General features: G+C 47.9%; 1 protein-coding gene and 1 long non-coding RNA gene across 6 annotated transcripts in view; one reads left to right on the plus strand and one right to left on the minus strand.

The window, feature by feature from the left end:
* LOC136005020 (proline-serine-threonine phosphatase-interacting protein 2-like) overlaps positions 1–14,427 on the minus strand; it is a 28,665-nt gene extending 14,238 nt beyond the window's left edge. For 3 of the 5 annotated variants that reach the window (XM_065662118.1, XM_065662114.1, XM_065662119.1), the window contains exons 1-3: positions 13,939–14,427; positions 11,615–11,721; positions 10,875–10,937 (exon numbers count right to left, since the gene is read on the minus strand). The gene's annotated coding sequence lies outside the window, so the exon portion shown is untranslated. Of the gene's footprint in view, positions 1–26; positions 55–108; positions 213–10,874; positions 10,938–11,614; positions 11,722–13,938 lie in introns of those variants that run through there. The other 2 variants (XM_065662115.1, XM_065662116.1) reach the window with 2 other exon arrangements.
* On the plus strand, positions 19–20,307 carry LOC136005021 (uncharacterized). Its single transcript, XR_010608659.1, has 5 exons — positions 19–341; positions 1,106–1,261; positions 13,167–14,170; positions 14,709–14,864; positions 19,007–20,307. It is a non-coding gene; the product is annotated as an uncharacterized LOC136005021 (long non-coding RNA).
* The last annotated feature ends 103 nt before the right edge of the window (positions 20,308–20,410 follow it).

Consider the following 20,410-nt stretch of genomic DNA (forward strand, 5'->3'; position numbering starts at 1 on the left):
CGGCGCTCTAAGCTCGCCGGACCCACCACAACCGGGAGGCGGCAGAACCAACCCGGACGCCGACAGGAGGAACCACCCCCGGAGCTCATCCACGCCTTCCCCCAGCACCTTGGGACTGCCCTTGGCGGGGCCTTAAGGGGCGGCCTCACATCTTCCACCATGGCAATACTCTGCGTCACCACCAAGACGCGGCAACGGTGGCTGCCGGCGGAAGCGGAGGTAGACTGACACCGCCCCCACCCACTCCCTTCCCGTCAGCAGAGCAAAGGTTACGTGAAGGATGCAACGCAGAACGCAGCCCTGGAAGCCAGGGCCTGGCCACCTGGCGTGACCCGGCTGGGGTGGGTCTCCTGTCAGGAGGGTCGTGGGCCTGGGGCAGGCTCATATATATGCTCTTATGGGAAGGCTGGGCTTCTTAGTAAGGGCGTGGGGGGAGGTCGGACTACTCCGTAGGCTGCTGCGGGTAGGCCAGGCCCCTCGATAGGTGTTTGAGATGAGGATCGGCCCTCCTACAAGGGCCTGTGGGGAACAGAATCCTTTATAAAGTGCTATGTGGAGGCCACGCTCCTCTATAGGAGCCTGGGAGGGAGCTCGCTGCCCCCACTGAGGACCGGATGGGAGGCCAACGTCGTCTCTGTGAACCAGGAAAGAATCCAAACTTCTCTACAAGGGAGTGGCCAGGCTTCACCTATAAGGACTAGCAGGGAGACAAGGCTCACCTATGGAAGCCTAGGAGGAGGCCAGGTTCCCCTCTATGGACCTGTGAAGGGGCAAGGCTTTCCTGTAGTGCTCCGGGGTGGGGGTGCGGTGAGTTAGGAAGGGAGAGTCCATTATATGAGCCTGGGAGAAAGCCAGGTGTCTCTATAAGTCTCTGTGGGGAGGTCAAGCTGCTCCTGTAGGGAATGCGAGGTAAGAAACCAAGCCCCTACTACTGAGGATGGGGAGTGTGAGGTCTCTTCTTTCTATTTGTGCCGTAGCAGGACCTGGAAGTGCCACTGGAGCGGGGCAGCCTGTCCTGCAGTGCCTGAGGCATCTCCAGCCACAGCAGGGCTCCAGGTTCAGCCTCAGGGACCAGGTGTCACAGACCCTTCTATTCCCTACCCAGGTGCTCAACTGCCCTAGGGAGACACTGCTGGAGCTGAGGCCAAGCCCCACTGGAGCAGAAGTGATTTCAACCAGTCCTCACATGAATGAGACCCTGCAGAGTTCAGTCCCTCCTTGCAGAAGACATTGTAGTCGAGGACCTAATGATCTTGAAGAGGTAATGTCCCCTTTCTTAGGCTTTGTACCTTGGGCTTCAGAAGACCCTTTATTATCAACATCATCTGTGATTTATAATACCTGTGGGAAAGGTACATTGTGCATGGGTCAAGGCCGAGATGATCCTGACCAGGAGCCCATTGCACATTATGGAGCTGGATCCCCTGAGCAGGCACAGGGCTGGTCTGCACTGCCCAAACCCTGTGGCTGCAGGATGAGCTTGGCCATCTCATGGTAATAGGGGGTTTATGGGCAGATCCTGCCTGATAGTGACCCTTACACCAGCTGCCTGGCCCTGCCTCTATCTGGAAAAGCAGCAAGTTCTCATGTGAACTTCCTTCATAAATTCTGCTGTTTTCTTGTGATGCTTTATGTATTAGCACATAGGACCAAAAAAGAAGAGCTCTAACTCTGCCTGAAGGCAGCATGCCCAGCATCTGAAGGGACATAAGATTTACATGCTATCTGTATCCCTCTTCTCATTCTGTCTTACTAAAGCAGCTGTGGCCTCTCTGTCCATAGGGGGAAGGCGGGAGCTGTGCAGCTGAATTATCAGAGTCTCTTGTTAGTCCCTTCACTTTTGTGGGTGTCTGGGAGGAGGAGAGACCCCTCTAGAGAGGCCTGTGAGGAAACTCAGCCTGAATCTTGGGGCCCAGGGGGGAGGCTAAAGTCTTGGTGTGTTCTGACCCAGAGCTGTTGTGGTATTGAGCAAGTAGGAAGTAAAGGCTGAGCAAGCATATGCTCCTTGTAGGCTGCCTTGCAGGAGAAGGAACCTGAACATCCTAGGGTACTTTGAAGGTGTACCAGCCCTAGCCTAGACAAAAAAGTGAGTATGAAATCTTTCAGAAGAAAGATAGCCACCATGCAAGTCTCAAAAGTTCATCGTAAAATATGTGAGAACTAAGACTACAGCACGGTTCTTCATCAGAATATCTGTACACTTGGGCTTTCAGAAATGAAAATGGACAACCAATTCCATGGCATGTGCACTTTGCTCAGTTCATTGTACTGCAGGAGGAGAGATGTTTAAGCTCACTGTCATCTTCTCCGCAGAAGGAAATACAGTAAATTCCACAGGGACTGCTTGGCTTAGACATGCACTGAAGTCACAGAGATTCAACTTAAGAACGCATATATCAGCAGCTCCCGTTGCTCCAGAGTTAGTCACATGTCACCAGGTTTAAACAGCTGAACTGTGTGCTGGGCTCCTTATTCTCCATACCTCTGTCTTATAGGCACTAAGGAGCTTCTTAAGCAATGTTGCACATGAGGATATGAGACCAGCATATCTGCAGCACATGACCTTCTGAATCAAAGCCATTATCATGTACATGGTAACAAAAAAGGCAAAAACTTTGAGGAGATATGGTCAGAAAATGAGTTTCAGGGCTCCAGCCCAACATTAGTAACTAAGTTTGTTTCCAGTGGTACATAGTCACAACAAGTCCAAGGCACTTCTTTAACAGATGTTAATCAAATAAGGGTCTCCAGAGCCTACCAGGCAGGAGCTTTACCATGAACCTGAAAATCTGCAAGCCCCTCATTGGAATGGTGGTTGAAGAGCTGACAAACTTCTCCAGATACTCAGCAACACTGCAGGGTGCAGGTTTGTGGCAGCACAGCCTCTCATTGGGTAGCTGCGCTGTGGACTGCTGCAACAGGCAAGATGCAGATCAGCTTCCAGTATCAGCACTTAAACCTGGAGCACATCTACGGCTATGCCAGGCACATAGTGTATTGTTGGTGCTCCTCTAAGTGAGCTCCCTGAAAGACATGACCAAACTGAAATCTAAATTACAAGCTTAATCACCATTAATAAAGGACTATAGGAACAGGAAAGTCTTAATCTGAGATCTGAGTGGGATATATATGCCCTAAACATAATCCAGCAATCCCAAAGCATTGTGCAGCACTCGCCTCAGCATGTATGAATTCTTGGTTATCTCCAGCCTCTTGCAAATGTCTACACTTTAGAAGAACTTCAAGTCAAATTCTTCTTCTGACACAGATGGCCCCTGCGTCTGGGTCCATCGCTTAGATTTCTTTTCTTCCCCCGAGGGTGATGATGGGATATCTGTCCAAGCAGTTGGCTCATCAAAGGCAAAGATTTGTAATTAGCTCTTCCTGAATGTGGAAATAATTATCTGGGTCCTCAAATACTTTGCTGAAACGGATAAGCACTTCCGCTCTGTGTGTCTGCTCTGAGAAATGGTCTCTAGGTAAAAACTTAAGCTCAGGGTAGACACAGCAGTGAAGCAGCTCTTCATTTATGTTTTTGCAAAAACAGGTGTCCTAGCAAGTAGGCACACACAGTGAAAGTAGAACTATGATATATATTTCCTAGCCCATCCACAAGTTCCCTCCCTTGTTTCCTCACTGGTTGGGTACTCCAAGGTTTACAGCCTATTCAGCGCTTTTAATCTATATGCTAACTGTCCCGCCTCTGTTTACACCTCCCCTTACTCGACTTTGTACGCCCCTTCGTCTCATTTATTAACCACATTATTGAAATCCACATAATCCTTTTCTGGTTTGATTTCTTAAACGTGGTACCCCAACTTACTGTTTAACCAGCTTGCACTGGCTTAGTTTGTACATGGAAATTATTCTTTCTAAACAAAGAGTGTATCTTTAGTCTAGAGATGGCATTGGCTTTAACCACAGAGTTCGTGTTTTTGAGTTACTAGATTTCAAACCCTTTGTTTCATTCCCTTAGGAACTTAGCCCCAGCCCCAGTACTGAAATCTCATAATATGGGAAAGCCTTAATATTGACCTTAATGCTCCAAGACTGGAAAGTCTTAATATTGCAAAGCCCCATCTCCAATTATGCGAAAACAACACTGTTTCTCTCACAGCTGGGAGTAACTGGAAACATCACCAAACTGGCCAGACCAACAGTGTCTTCTGCCTGGAGAACCTACAAACAGGATCAACAGCATCTAGTGATGTAGCTGTCAACTGTAGCATAATCAGGCTCACCTGAAACAGAGAGCACAAAAAAATTAGGTCTGCTTATGAGAAGTGCTCATTACAAGACTCTACACGGGGTAATAAAACTGGCCACCTGTGTTAAATTGATGGGAGGCAATGGTGGATGAGGCTGAAAGAGATGTCTTGATTCTGTGATTCTATGATTTGACTAACAACAAAGCATTTTACCAAATTCCATCACTAAAGTGCCACTGGGAATTTTATAGCTCATGGTGCTGAATCAGGGAAAGGCCCAAACTGCAGAGCCTGGTGGGAATCCAAGCTTGGACATCCTTAAGCTCCAGAAATGCCTACATACAGGGCTTTGACCAGAACTTCTCCTTAGTGAAACCTTGTCTCCAAAGTCAGAGTCCAGCTTCCCAGCATCTTTCAGGGGTACAGGACTTCACCTAAACCACTCCCTTGAGAGAGCTAAAGCTCATGATCTGATGGGAAAGAGCAAAAGTACAGCTCTTCTGTGGAGCCAGAAACCCCATAAAGCAAGTAATTCTGGCGCACTGGTCGGGGTGGGTAGAGGTGCCCTCCTGCACAATAGAAAAGACGGAGCTGAGGATTTACATGGCTCTGGGACTCCCAATGCCCTGGCTCCGTCCTCCCCAACTGCCCTACCAGAGCTGGTGGGAAGGCAAGAGGTTAGGCCAGTCTGGGCTTTATGGAGACCTGATACCAAGGCATGTCATGGGGGGCTAACATGAAGCCAGAGGACACTGCGGAAATAGTTGATCCTCTCGCACTCCTGGGTCTCAAAGAACTGAAATGATAAAGACAAAACAGCCCTATGATAGAATCATAGAATCACAGAATAGTTAGAGTTGGAAAGGACCTCAAGAGCATCTAGTTCCAACCCCACTGCCATGGGCAGGGACACCTCACACTAAACCATCCAACACAAGGCTTCATCCAACCTGGCCTTGAACACTGCCAGGGATGGAGCACTCACAACCCCCCTGGGCAACCGATTCCAGTGACTCACCACCCTAACAGGAAAGAATTTCCTCCCTATATCCAATCTAAACTTCCCCTGTTTAAGTTTTAGCCTGTTACCCCTTGTCCTGTCACTACAGTCCCTGAATCTGTGAGAAGAGAGCAGATCTCCTCTATTCTGATCTCTTCTCAGCCAATTACAAAGATCTCTGTCCACAGCAAGGAGTAGGTGATGTTGGTCTTCTGCAGGAAACAGGGTAACCATGAGTCATAGAATCATAGAATCAATTAGGTTGGAAAAGACCTCGTCCAGAGAAGAAGTCATCCCTTTACACACCCAGGTGTTTCAATGATAGTTAAGCTCAGGAAGGTTTGCAGGACCAATGTGGAAGAGGTCACTCAGCACTCCACTACCTCTGGGGAGATGAAGCCAGCTTCCTAAGGGCACTGCATGTTCCATAGGGTACCCCATGGTCCTGCAGTCCCAGCTGACTTCTCTCCCACAGCTATGGAGCAATAAAAAAGCTTTGGGGATCTATGATAGCAGTGTCTTGACACATTTGTCTTCTCTCTCTTTCCTACCCATCCTTTTCCCAGCAGCTTTAAGCCCATGTCTTTTGAAATGTACTGTCTGGTGTACCTCAATTCAATGAGCCTTTACACATTTCCCTGAAAGACAGCCTTTCATCCCACATATATATATCGACTTGTTATCACTTGATGTTTACAAGCTTGAACCAAACATGGGATAAAACCTCAAACTCTGCACTTACTGTCCATAGTATCACAGAATCATAGAATAGTTAGTGTTGGAAATGACCTTAAGTTCATCTAGTTCCAACCCTCCTGCCATGGGCAGGGACACCTCGCACTAAACACTGCCACCTATGCCCGCGTACAACCTGGCCTTGAACACTGCCAGAGATGGGGCATTCACAGCTACATTGGGCAACCCATTCCAATGCCTCAACACCTTCACATGAGAGAACTTCTTCCATATATCTAACCTAAACTTCCCCTGTTTAAGATTCAAGCCATTACCTATTCTCTTATCACTACAGTCCCTAATGAAGAGTCCCTCCCCAGCATCCTTGTAGACCCCTTTCAGGTACTGGAAGCTACTAGGAGGTCTCCACACAGCCTTCTCATCTCCAGGATGAACAGCCGCAACTTGCCCAGTCTGTCTTCATATGGTAGGTGCTCCAGCCCCCTTGTCATCCTCGTGGCCCTCCTCTGGACTAGCCCCAACAGCTCCACGTCCTTTTTATGTTGAGGACACAAGAACTGTACACAATACTCCAAGTGAGGTCTCACGAGAGCAGAGTACAGGAGTTGGATCACCTCCTTCAACCCTTGCACATGTAGCTGCAAGACACAGGTCAGGAGCAGAGCAGCATCACGGTCCTCTTGCCACCAGCTCTGGACTTAGAATCATAGAATCATAGAATGGTTAGGGTTGGAAAGGACCTCAAGATCATCTAGTTCCAACCCCCCTGCCATGGACAGGGACACCTCTCACTAAACCATCCAACACAAGGCTTCATCCAACCTGGCCTTGAACACTGCCAGGGATGGAGCACTCACAACCTCCCTGGGCAACCGATTCCAGTGTCTCACCAACCTTACAGGAAAGAATTTCCTCTTTATATCCAATCTAAACTTCCCCTGTTTAAGTTTTAACCCATTACCCCTTGTCCTGTCACTACAGTCCCTGACAAAGAGTCCCTCCCCAGCATCCCTATAGGCCCCCTTCAGGTACTGGAAGGCTGCTATGAGGTCTCCACGCAGCCTTCTCTTCTCCAGGCTGAACAGCCCCAACTTCCTCAGCCTGTCTTCATACGGGAGGTGCTCCAGTACCCTGATCATCCTCGTGGCCCTCCTCTGGACTTGTTCCAGCAGTTCCATGTTCCTTTTATGTTGAGGACACCAGAACTGTACACAAAACTCCAGGTGAGGTCTCACAAGAGCAGAGTAGAGGGGCAGGATCACCTCCTTCGACCTGCTGGTCACACTCCTTTTGATGCAGCCCAGGATACGGTTGGCTTTCTGGGCTGCGAGCACACACTGCCGGCTCATGTTCATTTTCTCATCGACCGGCACCCCCAAGTCCTTCTCTGCAGGGCCGCTCTGAATCTCTTCTTTGCCCAGTCTGTAGCCGTGCCTGGGATTGCTCCGACCCAGGTGTAGGACCCTGCACTTGTCGTGGTTGAACTTCATAAGGTTGGCATCAGCCCACCTCACAAGCGTGTCAAGGTCCCTCTGGATGGCATCCCTTCCCTCCAGCGTATCAACCGGACCACACAGCTTGGTGTCATCGGCAAACTTGCTGAGGGCACACTCAATCCCACTGTCCATGTCAGTGACGAAGATGTTAAACAAGACCGGTCCCAACACCGATCCCTGAGGGACACCACTCGTTACCGGTCTCCAGCCAGACATCGAGCCATTGACCACAACTCTTTGTGTGCGGCCGTCCAGCCAGTTCTTTATCCACCGAGTGGTCCATCCATCAAATTGATATCTCTCCAATTTAGAGAGAAGGATGTCGTGTGGAACAGTGTCAAACACTTTGCACAAGTCCAGGTAGATGACGTCAACTGCATTACCCTTATCCATCAATTCTGTAGTCCCATCATAGAAGACCACCAAATTGGTCAGGCAGGATTTCCCCTCAGTGAAGCCATGCTGGCTGCCACCAAGCACCTTGTTGTTCTTCATGTGCCTTAGCATGTTGTCCAGGAGAATGTGCTCCAAGATTTTACCAGGCACAGAGGTGAGACTGACTGGTCTGTAATTCCCCGGGTCTTCCATTTTCCCCTTCTTGAAAATGGGGGTTATATTTCCCTTTTTCCAGTCATCGGGAACTTCACCTGACTGCCATGATTTTTCAAATATGATGGCCAGTGGCTTAGCAACTTCATTCGCCAGCTCCTTCAGGACCCACGGATGGATTCCATCAGGTCCCACGGACTTGTGTGCGTTCAGATTTTGAAGATGGTCTCGAACCAAATCCTCTCCTACAGTGGGCCCAAGGTCTTCATTCTCACAGCCCCTGCATCTACTTTCAAAGAACTGGGTGGTGCAGTCAGAGCCTTTGCCAGTGAAGACCGAGGCGAAGAAGTCATTCAGAACCTCAGCCTTCTCCAAATCCTGCGTAGCCAGTTCTCCCAAAAGCTTCCTCAGGGGGCCTATTTTGTCCCTAGTCTGTTTTTTGTTTGCTACGTACCTGTAGAATCCCTTCCTATTATCCTTAACATCCCTGGCTATGTTTAATTCTAACTGGGCCTTAGCCTTCCTAACCTGGTCCCTAGCTTCCTGGACAACATCCCTGTACTCTACCCAGGCCACCTGTCCTTGCTTCCATTTTATATAAGCCTCTTTTTCCCTAGCACTTGCTGGAAGTCCCGGTTAGACCATTTTAGAATAGAATCATAGAATCATAGAATAGTTAGGTTTGGAAAGGACCTCAAGATCATCTAGTTCCAACCTCCCTGCCATGGGCAGGGACACCTCAACCTAAACCGTCCCACCCAAAGCTTCATCCAACCTTGCCTTGAACACTGCCAGGGATGGAGCACTCACAACCTCCCTGGGCAACCCAGTCCAGTGCCTAACTACCCTAACAGGAAAGAACTTCCTCCTTATATCCAATCTAAACTTCCTCTGTTTAAGTTTTAACCCGTTACCCCTTGTCCTGTCACTACAGTCCCTGACGAAGAGACCCTCCGCAGCTTCCCTGTAGGCCCCCTTCAGGTACTGGAAGGCTGCTATGAGGTCTCTGTGCAGCCTTCTCTTCTCCAGGCTGAACAGCCCCCACTTTCTATAGCCTATTTTGCTATGAGACAGTCTGCTTTAGACTGATACATCTGCTCACATGGGATCCCATGCTACCATGTGAGATACATGGTGAAGGGCTGCTGGCACACTGGGTTCACATGGAGATGGCTTCACCCAGCTTGCATCCCCAGTGCGCCAGTACCTTCTGCTGCAAACTCATTTAAGGTCCTTCAGAGTTTCAGAGTCTGCTAGGTGTTTTCATGGCTGTAGGATACACTGGCCTTAACTCACTGAGTACCCAGAGGTGACCACGGCTGTTCAGGATAAGGGCCACAACAAACGCACAAGCAGGTTAATGGGCAAAAATGTCACTGGTTTGATTCTGTTACTTTGAAAAGGTAGTGGAAGAAAAAATAAAAACAAAAAAAAGAGTGGAAACCTTGAAGTGGTGGCACCTTAAATGCAGAAGGCAAGCCGAAGACACACACAGGGCTAGCTGCAACACATCCTGCTGCTTCACTGCCAGGGCAACAGAGAGAAGGCAGATCTGTGCCATCCCGGACCCCTGCAGCGAGGAGTGGACATCCAGAGGACCACACTGCCACGTGAAGGCGTTTGGGGGCTTTTACCTCAAAAGCTTTTGCGTGCTCTTTCTGTCATTCTTTCCGGATCTTCTCCTGGGTGGTAATGCTCTGCTGGTAACTCCTGTCTTTCAGAGAAATCACACTCTCATCTGATTAACATTGATTAAAAACATCCTTAGCTAGAAGGCAGTCATGAAACGTGAATTGGCAGGGACGTCGCGAAGAAAGCAGAAGTAATATGTGAGCTCAGCTATGGATGTGCACTGCAAGGAAATGCTGAACTGCATAGCAAGGTGGAGTGGTGGAGGGTCATGCCACAGGGAAATGGCGGGATTATCCTTGGTAGGGCTACGCAGGCTTCTCCACCTATGGTATGTTTGGCGTGAGTTTCCGATGAGCCAGCCGTGACCCAAGAGCTGGCGCTCACTCAAGAGCCATGCCATGGCTTCGCACCCCCTGCCGTAGGAAACACTCCACTCAGCCTCCAAGCCTGCATTTCCACAACACCAGAGTACTCCAGAGATGATTTTGTCTTAGTCAGCTTGAAGAACAGCTGCCAAAACTGGGAGAGAGAAGAAAGCTACAGCAGAGCCAATGTGCATCACCAACGGTATTGAAGCCCAACTGAAGAACATTGCCAGCCCTTCCATCTCACCCCCAAACCCAGGGCTGGGAGAAGAGTTATGGGGCAGGAGAGCTCCAGGAACATACACTCTTCCTTCCTGTCCCAAGGCCACCCACCTCTCTATACCTTCTCCTGCCGCTTCTGTGTAACTCTATTTGCGCTGTGGGGCACAGCTTGTTCCGCATCATCCTTATCCCTGCAGGGATGCTCATGAAGGTGCTTGGCCTAGGAGAGCCAACAAACAGGGCAGGACTGTTTTACCAAGCAATGAGTTGCTATTACAGCTCATGCAGGTAGCTCTGGAGGAAATCACAGCCTCCAAGTGAAGAGGTGGCCAAAGGCTGCCTGAAGAGCAGGGGACAGCACACAAGGCCCCCAGTGCCCTACTCCTTGAGCAAAACTGACCTCACAAGACAAGCTGCTCTTCATTTGGCATGAAAAGCTCATAGCAATCGAGTCCTTGACATTTAAATCACTCTTACACAACCACGCAAGGATGCTGCCAGCAATGTCCCTGGTGAACTCTTCAGTTTTTCAGAGCACATTATGCAGACTTTAGTATGATGTTCTTCCTCTGCAGCAGCTCTTGATGTAGTGTCTACATGAGTTTCAGCAAAGGAAGACCCTCATATTTAAGACTGTGCCAGCACTGTGTGAGTGTGTTAGCAGTGTTAAACCATATAGAAAGAAAGAGAAACATAGTTGCTTTACCTCCATGGTCTTCTTGTACTGCAGATTCCTGGTTTTCTGAATCGTCTCCATTATCAGCTCTATCTGTGAAGACAACAGCCAGAGTCAACACATCACTGACCATCGAAGCTCCAGGATGGAATATGAGGCTTAGGAAAGGAAGAGGCACAGTACAAACTCAGATGGCCTTAAGGACCTATGTCCATCTAAAACATCTTCACAAAACCCACCTTTTCTATTTCTAGCTAAGCCTCCACCTGTCTAAGCAAAGGAACTCTACAAATGAAAACCACCAATATATAGTACTGTATTACCTCCATAGAATCTAGGAAAATTGGGAAGCCAACTCCCTTCTTCTGTGTCCAAATTTACAACGGTTTTCTCTCATTTTCCAGACAAAGGAATCTGAAGCCAGAAGAGGTTAAAAGGCTTGCCAATTTTGGCAAAGCCTATGGACATCACGCAACACTGTATATATGAGATATATGTATATATGCTTTAAGAACATTGATGGCTGAGGCTGGTGTCTCTGGAGCTGAGCCCCTGCAATAGCCATCCCCAAAAGATACCCAAAGGAGAAGATGTGGCAGTTAGAAGAAGGAAGTCAGAGCTTCAGCAGCATGGTTGCAACATATAGGAAGGAGCTCAGGATTTCCCAGGAGCGGCAGCCATCCTTCCAGCAGTGGCCCCTTAAAGCAAGGGGCTGGGGCATGATGGGAGTCACGAGCCAAGAGCCAGTATCCCAGGATCATCACCCTGACCTTCTTCCGATGCAGTTTTTCCTTTTCCCCAAATTCCTCCATTTTAGTTGCTTCTTCCCAAAGGCTTTGTGCCATCTAGATCTGACGTTGTCCCACAGTGTCTGTCTCTGCAAAGAAAAGAAAGTTTCATATATAGAGAGATATACATATATTTATAAATATACATACATACGTATATATATACACATACATATATATATATACACACACATATAGACATACATGAAAAGACTCCGTTGCTTGAATCAACTGATGTAGCGGATATCAAACTGACCCTATAGTACACTTCTATTTCCAGAAATATATAAAAGCAGCAGGACTTCTGAAGAGGCATCAAAGCAGCATTGCCTATGTGAGTGTCAGTCCTGCTGGGGCCCGCTTTTTGGTGTAAAAAATCTAGTATCAAGAAGTTCTTCAAGAAAGCATGGTCACATCTGGGGCTGACCCCGATGAATTCAGCCAGGTTTCAACACACAGCAACCTGAAGCAAAGAGTTGCCCCAGGTTAGCACACAGGAAGCTGGGGCACAGAAAAACTGATACTAAAAAAGACCTCAGGAAAATCCTTCTGAAAGTGAGTGGCCATATTGCGAAACAGCAGCCCAACAAGCTCATCCAGGGATATAGGCCAATTGTAGTTCATGATTCAAGCCCCAGAGCCGTTTCAAACCCACAGCCATGAATAGCCAGCTGTTTCAACAGCAGAGCCATGCTTGGGAGGTTCACCAAGGGTCACATAAACATAGCTGTGTCAGAGATTGGACTCAGCACAGGAGAGCAGAGGGCCAACCCTCAGGGTAGGGATGCTGCCCACAATGTCTACATGAAAACGAAGGGACAATGTAAGGTGGCCAAAGCATCGTCTTGTACATGCTCTGATTAGAACTGTAGAGTCATTTAGGCTGGAAAAGACCTTTAAGATTATTGAGTCCAACCATTTACCCTACACTGCCAAATCCACCACTAAACCATGTCCTGAAGGGCCACATCTGCATATCTTCTAAACACCTCCAGGGATGGTGACTCCACCACTGCCCTGGGCAGCCTGTTCCGGTGCTTGACAACCCTATCGAGGAAGAAGTTTTTCCTAATATCCAGTCTAAACCTCAGCTGGTGCAGCTTGAGGTCATTTCCTCTTGTCCTATCACTTTGTATTTGGGAAAGGAGACAGACCCCCACCTCACAATCTCCTTTCAGGTGGTAGACTCATTGCAGTATAGTCCCTAACTCCTGGACAGGGCCTAGAAAAGTCTGAGAAATTCAAGTGTTAAACATGCATCGCAGGGCAGAGGAACCTCTGGCAGATCCCACAGTTATCGGCTTGATAGTACAGGAACGTGTATTTGCACAACTACCCCATATCCACCCAAATCATGTACACGGACTTGGGAAATAGAGATCACTCACTACCTTAGAAGAATGTGTCACAGCAATGACTATTAAGAGATTCAGGTAGAAGAAGAGCTATATACCCAGGGGTTCAGGATTCTGTCTTCAAACAGTAGTTTACAAGATGAATTTGTCAGCAAACATGTAAAAAACTTCCTTTGCAGGAGTACCATCCTCGTTGCTGCATCCAGTATCAGTGGTGTCAGCTTAAGAGGGAATGAGCACGGTGCTAACAAAGTCCGTGTTTAAGAACCTGCCTTGCATGTGGAGAGTCTGCTCTGACTTCATCGGTGGCTCCAGCCATGCTCTGCCACCAGCTAAAATCATGGAACCACAGCCACAAAATAAAACTTGTTCTGGAATCACAGCCATTGCTGACACTTAGATCTGACCCTTGTTTTCCAGAACAGTGGTCAATTAATTCACCAGTTTATTCTCAAAGGGCTTTGACAGCCAGGTCTTCACTGCCGTTCCTCTCTGGGGTGCAGCGTGCAACATGGAGGAGATTAGGCAATTAAGAGAAACACTTCCAATTTGACCCGGCTCTGAGGCAAGATATTTCAGCTGAGATCATTCGACAAACTACCGAAATCCGGGCAGGGACACCTTCCACTAGACCAGGGTGCTCTAAGCCCTGTCCAGCCTGGCCTTGAACACTGCCAGAGATGGGACATGTCTTCCAGCAGCAGACAAACAAACACGGCCACAAACACGGCCTGGAGCTGACAGCCTCTCTGCCGCTTTAAACCCACTCAGGAAGAGCCCCGACCACGAGACAAAGTGCTGAGGAGCGCCCCGCGGCGTGCAACAACCCTGCAGACCCCTCCCCGGCGCTCTAAGCTCACCGGACCCACCACAACCGGGAGGCGGCGCAGCCAGCCCGGGCGAGGACCCGAGGAACCTCACCCGGAACCCATCCCCGCTGCCCCCCCGCACCTTGGGCCTGTTCTTGGCACGGGCCTTGCGGGGCGCCCTCACGGCCTCCAATATGCCCATGCTCTGCGTCACCACCGAGCCGCAGCCACGGGTACTGCGGCCGGAAGCAGGGAGAGATTGACACCGCCCCCAGCGGCTCCCTTCCAGTCAGCAGCGCGGTGGCTGCGTGAAGCACGGAAGGACTCAGCGCAGAACGCAGACCTGGGAGCGAGGAAATGGCCGCCCAGCCTGGGTGAGGCAGGTCTTCTGTCAGGAGGGGAGCGGGCTTGCAGTAGGCTCAGATACGGGCTCCTATGTGGGAAGGCTGGGCTCCTTAGTAAGGGCGTGGGGGGAGGTTGGACTGCTCCATAGGATCCTGTGAGGAGGCCAGGCCCCTCGATAGGTGTTTGAGATGAGGATCGGCCCTCCTACAAGGGCCTGTGGGGAACAGAATCCTTTATGAAGTGCTGTGTGGAGGCCACGCTCCTCTATAGGAGCCTGGGAGGGAGCTCGCTGCCCCCACTGAGGACCGGATGGGAGGCCAACGTCATCTCTGGGAACCGGGGAAGAATCCAAACTTCTCTGTAAGGGAGTGGCCAGGCCCCCCCTATAAGGACTGGCAGGGAGGCAAGGCTCATCTATGGAAGCCTAGGAGGAGGCCAGGTTCCCCTCTACTGTTCTGTTGAGGGACTGAGCTGTCATATAATGCCCCTCGGGGGGTAGGGAGGGGCATGCTGCTCCATAGGAGCCTGGGGGAGCAGTTGTCACTGACCCTTCTATTCCCTATCCAGGTGGACAGCTGCCCCCGGGAGCCACCACTCGAGCCGAGGCCAAGACCCACTGGAGCAGAATTAATTTCAGCCAGTCCCCACACGGATGAGACCCTGCAGAGCTCAGCCCCTCCTTGCAGAAGACTTTGAATTTGAGGACCTAATGATCTTAAACAGGTAATGTCCACTGTCCTAGGCCTTGTACGTTGTGCTTGAGAAATCCCTTTGTTATCGATATCATCTGTAATTTGTAATACCTGTGGGAAAGCTAAATTGTGTGTGGGTAAATTCAGAGATGATCCTGACCAGGAGCCCATTGCACGTTATGGGGCTGGTGATCCCCTGAGCAGGCAGAGGACTGGTCTGCACTGCCCAAACCCTGTGGCTGCAGGATGAGCTTGGCCATCTCATGGTAACAGGGGGTTTAGGGGCAGCCCCTGCCTAATACTGACCCTTACACCAGCTGCCTGGCCCTGCCTCTATCTGGAAATGCAGCAAGAAGTTCTCACGTGAACTTCCTTCATGAATAATGCTGTTTTCTTGTGATGCTTTATATTTTAGCTCAGAGGACCAAAAAGGAAGAGCTCTAACTCTGCCTGAAGGCAGCATGCCCAGCATCTGAAGGGACATAAGGTTTACATGCTATCTCTATCCCTCTTCTCATTTTGTCTTATTATAGAAGCTGTGGCCTCTCTTTCACTAGGGGGGAAAGCAGGAGCTGTGCATCTGGTTATCAGGTTCTCTTCTTAGGCCGTTCACTTCTGTGTTTGTCTGGGAGGAGGAGAGACCCCTCTAGAGAGGCCTGTGAGGAAACTCAGCCTGAGTCTAGGGGCCCAGGGGGAGGCTAAAGTCTTGGTGTGTTCTGTCCCAGAGCTGTTGTGGTATTGAGCACGTAGGAAGTAAAGGCTGAGCAAGGATATGCTCTTGTAGGCTTCCTTACAGTAGAATTAACCTGAACATCCTAGGGTGTTTTGAAGGTGTACCAGCCCTAACCAAAACACTTTGGAAAACTTCACCTTAAAACATGTATGTGGGAAATAAGACTACAGCAGGGTCCTTCAGCAGAATATCTGTACACTTGGACATTCAGAACTGAAAATGGACAAACAATTCCTTGGCATGTGCACTTTGTACAGTACATTGTAATGCAGCAGGAGAGATGTTTAAGTTCACTGTCGTCCTGTTGGCACCAGGAAATATAATAAAAAGCTCCAGGGACTGTTTGGCTTAGACTTGCACTGAAGTCACGCATGTTCAACTTGAAGCACATCATACATCAGCAACTCCCGTTCCTCCAAAGTTAGTCACATGGCACCAGGTTTAAACAGCTGAACTGTGTGCTGGTCCCCTTATCCTACATCCCTGTGTCATAAGCAGCTGAGGAGCTTCTTAAGCAATGCTGCACATGAGGATATGAGAGAGACCAGCAGCCTTGCATCACTTGTTTTTTTGAGTCAAAGCCATTATCATGTATATGGTAACAAAAAAAAGCAATAAATTAGAGGAGACATGGTCAGAAAATGTGTTTCAAGGCTCCAGCCCAACATTCATAACTAAGTTTATTTCCAGTGGTACATAGTCACAGCAAGGAAAACGGACTTCTTTACCAGAAGTTAATCAAATGAGGGTCTGCAGAGCCTACCAGGCATGAGCTTTACCATGAAAATAAAAATCTGCAAGCCTGTCATTGGAGAGGTGGTTGAAGAGCTGACAAACTTCTCCAGAGCATTAGCAACACTGCAGGGTGCAGGTTTGTGGCAGCACAGCCTCTCATTGGGTAGCTACAATGTGGACTGCTACACCACGCAAAGATGCAAGTCAGTTTCCAGTATCAGCACTTAAACCTGGAGCACATCTACAGCTAAGTCAGACACATAGGGTATTGTTGGTGCTCCTTTAAGTGAGCTTCCCTGAAAGACATGGCCAAACTGAAACCTAAATTACAAGCTCAATCACCATTAATGAAGGACTTTAGAAACAGGGAAAAGCTTAATCTGAGATCTGAGTGGGATACTTCTGCCTTAACCATAAGCCAATTTCCCAAAGCATTGTGCAGCACTCCCCTCAGCACGTATGACTTCTAGGTTATCTCCAACCTCTTTTAGATGGCTGTGCCTTGGAAGAACTTCAAATCAAAAATTTCTTCTGACAAAGATGGCCCCAGCATCTGGGTCCATCGCTTAGATTCCTTTACTTCCCCTGAGTGTGAAGATGGGATATCTGTCCAAGCAGTTTGCTGATCAAAGGCAAAGATTTGTAATACGCACTTTCTGAACGTGCAAATAATTATCTCAGTCCTCAAATACTTTGCTGAAATGGAGAATCACTTCTGCTCTGTGTGGCTGCTCTGAGAAATGGTCTCTAGGTAAAAACTTAAGCTCAGGGTAGACACAACAGTGAAGCAGCTCTTTATTCATTTTTTTGCAAAACCAGGTGTCCTAGCAAGTAGGCACACACAGCAAAAGCAGAACTATGATTTCCTATCCCATCCACAAGTTCCCTCCTTTGTTTCCCCAATGGTTGAGTACTCCAAGGTTTACAGCCTATTTAGTGCTTATAATCTATATGCTAACTGTCCCACCTCTGTTTATACCTCCCCTTACTCGACTTTGTACGCCCCTTCCTCTTACTTATTAACCACATCATTATTAACCCCATAATTCTTTTCCGGTTCAATTTTGTAACTCTTTGGGAGACATGTTGTACCCCAACTTACTGTTTAACCAGCCTGCACCTGCTTAGTTTGTATATAGAGAGTATTCTTTTTAACCTCGCAATGAATCTTTCATCTCGAGGTGACATTGGCTTTAACCACAGAGTGTGTCTTTTTGAGTTACTATATCTCAAACCCTTTCTTTCATTCCCTTAGTAACTTAGCCCCAGCCCCAGTATTGAAAATTCTCAATATTGCAAAGCCTTAATATTGCAAAGCCCAATCTCCAGTTATGCGAAACCAACACTGTTTCTCTCACAATTCCCCCTTTCTCTTATTTATATCCCTTTTGTTTTTCACACTTTCTGTAAAGAATTGCCCCATGTGTTGCTTCCAGTCTGGATAAAATAATTTCACGGTTTTGGTCTAAAGATAAGTCGTCCCAATCATCTTCACTTTTTTTTTTTTTTTTTATTAATCCAAAGCATTTATCAGAGTAGGGTGGCGTTCCCATGAGCATTTGTTTTAACAGAGTTGTTTCAAGAAGTTGTACATGTCTTCCTATATATGGAATTAGGTAGCACCTTATAGCTATTAATACACATGCTGCTACAATTACAGAAGTAAAAACTGATACCACCATTCCTCTCCGTTTTCCAAACCAGGATTCTAACCATCCTGTTAAGGAAGTATCTGTTCTCGTATTTTCAGCCCATTCTTCTGCCAAGGTAGTGAGGCCTTGTAAGGCTTTGCTTATGGCTCCATCTGGTGTTGTATTATTTGGAATAAATGTGCAACACGTATTCCCTAGCATTATGCATACTCCTCCTTTTTCAGCTAATATATCTAAAACTATTCTATTTTCACTGTATATTTGACCCATTCTACCCAGGCATTTGTATTTCTATATCCAGTTTCTCTTTCAAACATCTACTTCAAATGTTTAATTGCAATTACATTTACTACTTTAGGATTATGAGGTGGAGTCCATGTCCACACCGATGGAGGAATGGTAGTGTCCCCAGGCTGGCCACATTCATTCCTCTTTGGCTCCCAAGCCACTCTTCTAAATCTAGCAATTGAATCTCGTCTTGTCACATCTGCCCCCACGCCATGAACTTGGCTTATTTACCCTCCAGCACTTGCAATAGTAAGTGCTACGGGACCACACTCTAACCCACCACAGTCAGATTCTATGTGACCTTTAAACATCTTAATTTTACTTTTTAGAGATTTTCCCTAAGCACTGGTTGAGATCCACCCGTGCAAGCCAGTTGTAAACCAAACATCACTCCACCCAGGACAAGGTGATTCCCAGTATGGTTGGAGACAATACTCTGGGTATAAATATTTACCGCAACTTACTGTTTAACCAACCTGCACTGGTTTAGTTTCATAGGTTGTACGTAGATAGTATTCTTTTTAACCACAGAGTGTGTCTTTCATCTAGAAATGACACTGTCTTGAACCACAGAGCGTGTCATTTTGAGTAAGTATATCTCAAACCCTTTCTTTCGTTGCCTTAGGAACTTAATCCCAGACCTAGTATTGAAAACTCTCATTCTTGCAATGCCTTACTATTGATCTTAAAGCTCTAAAATTGGAAAGTATTAATATTGTAAAGCCCCATCCCCAATTATGCAACACAACACTGTTTCTCTCACAGCTGGGAGTAACTGGAAGCACCACCACACTGGCCATACCAACAGTGTCTTCTGCCTGGAGAACCTACAAACAGGATCAAGAGCATCTAGAGATGTAGCCGTCAACTCTGGCATAACCAGGCTCACCTGAAAGAGAAAACACAAAAAAATTAGGTCTGCTTATGAGAAGTGCTCATTACAAGTCTCTACACAGGACAGAAACACTGGCCACCTGTGTTAAAGGGATGGGAGGCAATGGTGGGTGAGGCTGAAAGAGATGTCTTGATTCTATGATTCTATGATTTGCCTAACAACAAAGCATTTTACCAAATTCCATCACTAAAGTGCCACTGGGAATTTTATAGCTCATGGTGTTGAATCAGGGAAAGGCCCAAACTGCAGAGCCTGGTGGGAATCCAAGCTTGGACATCCTTAAGCTCCAGAAATGCCTACATACAGGGCTTTGACCAGAACTTCTCCTTAGTGAAACCTTGTCTCCAAAGTCAGAGTCCAGCTTCCCAGCATCTTTCAGGGGGGACCGGACATCACTGTCAGCTAAACCATTCCCTTTAGAGAGCTAAAGCTCATGATCTGATGGGGAAGAGCAAAAACAGAGCTCTTCCGTGGAACCAGAAGCCCCATAAAGCAAGTAATTCTGGTGCACTAGTCAGGCTTGGTAGAGAAGCCCTCCTGCACAGTAGAAAAGACAGAGCCGAAGATCTGCGTGGCTCTGTGCTCCTCAACTGCCCTGCCAGAGCTAGTGGGAAGGCCAGAGGTTAGGCCAGCCTGGGCTTTACAGATACCTGATACCAAGGCATGTCATGGGGGGCTGACATGGAGCCAGAGGGCACTGCGGAAATAGTTGATCCACTCACACTCCTGGGTCTCAACTGAATCAACACAGACAAAAGAGCCCTAACTTCTGTGAGAAGAGAGCAAATCTCCTCTATTCTGATCTCTTCTCATCCCACTACAAAGATTCCTGTCCACAGCAAGGAGCAGGTGATGTTGTTCTTCTGCAGGAAAGAGGGTAACCATGAGTCATAGAATCATAGAACCGATTAGGTTGGAAAACAACTCGTCCAGAGAAGAAGTCATCTCTTTACACACCTGGGTACTTCAAAGATGAGCGTTAAGTTCAGGAGGGTCAGCAGGACCAATGTGGAAGGGGTCACTCAGCACACCACTACCTCTGAGGAGACGAAGCCAGCTTCCTAAGGGCACTGCATATTCCATAGGGTACGCCATGGTCCTGTACTCACAGCTGACTTCTCTCCCACAACTATGGTGCAATAAAAAAGCTTTGGGGATCTATGAAAGCAAAGTGTCTTGACTCATTTGTGTTCCCTCTCTTTCTTGCCCATCCCTTTTCCAAGCAGTTTTAAGCCCAAGTCTTTTGAAATGTGCTGTCTGGTATAGCTCAATTT

Source organism: Lathamus discolor, chromosome Z (assembly GCF_037157495.1).
Source record: "Lathamus discolor isolate bLatDis1 chromosome Z, bLatDis1.hap1, whole genome shotgun sequence".
Classification (NCBI taxonomy): Eukaryota; Metazoa; Chordata; class Aves; order Psittaciformes; family Psittacidae; genus Lathamus; species Lathamus discolor.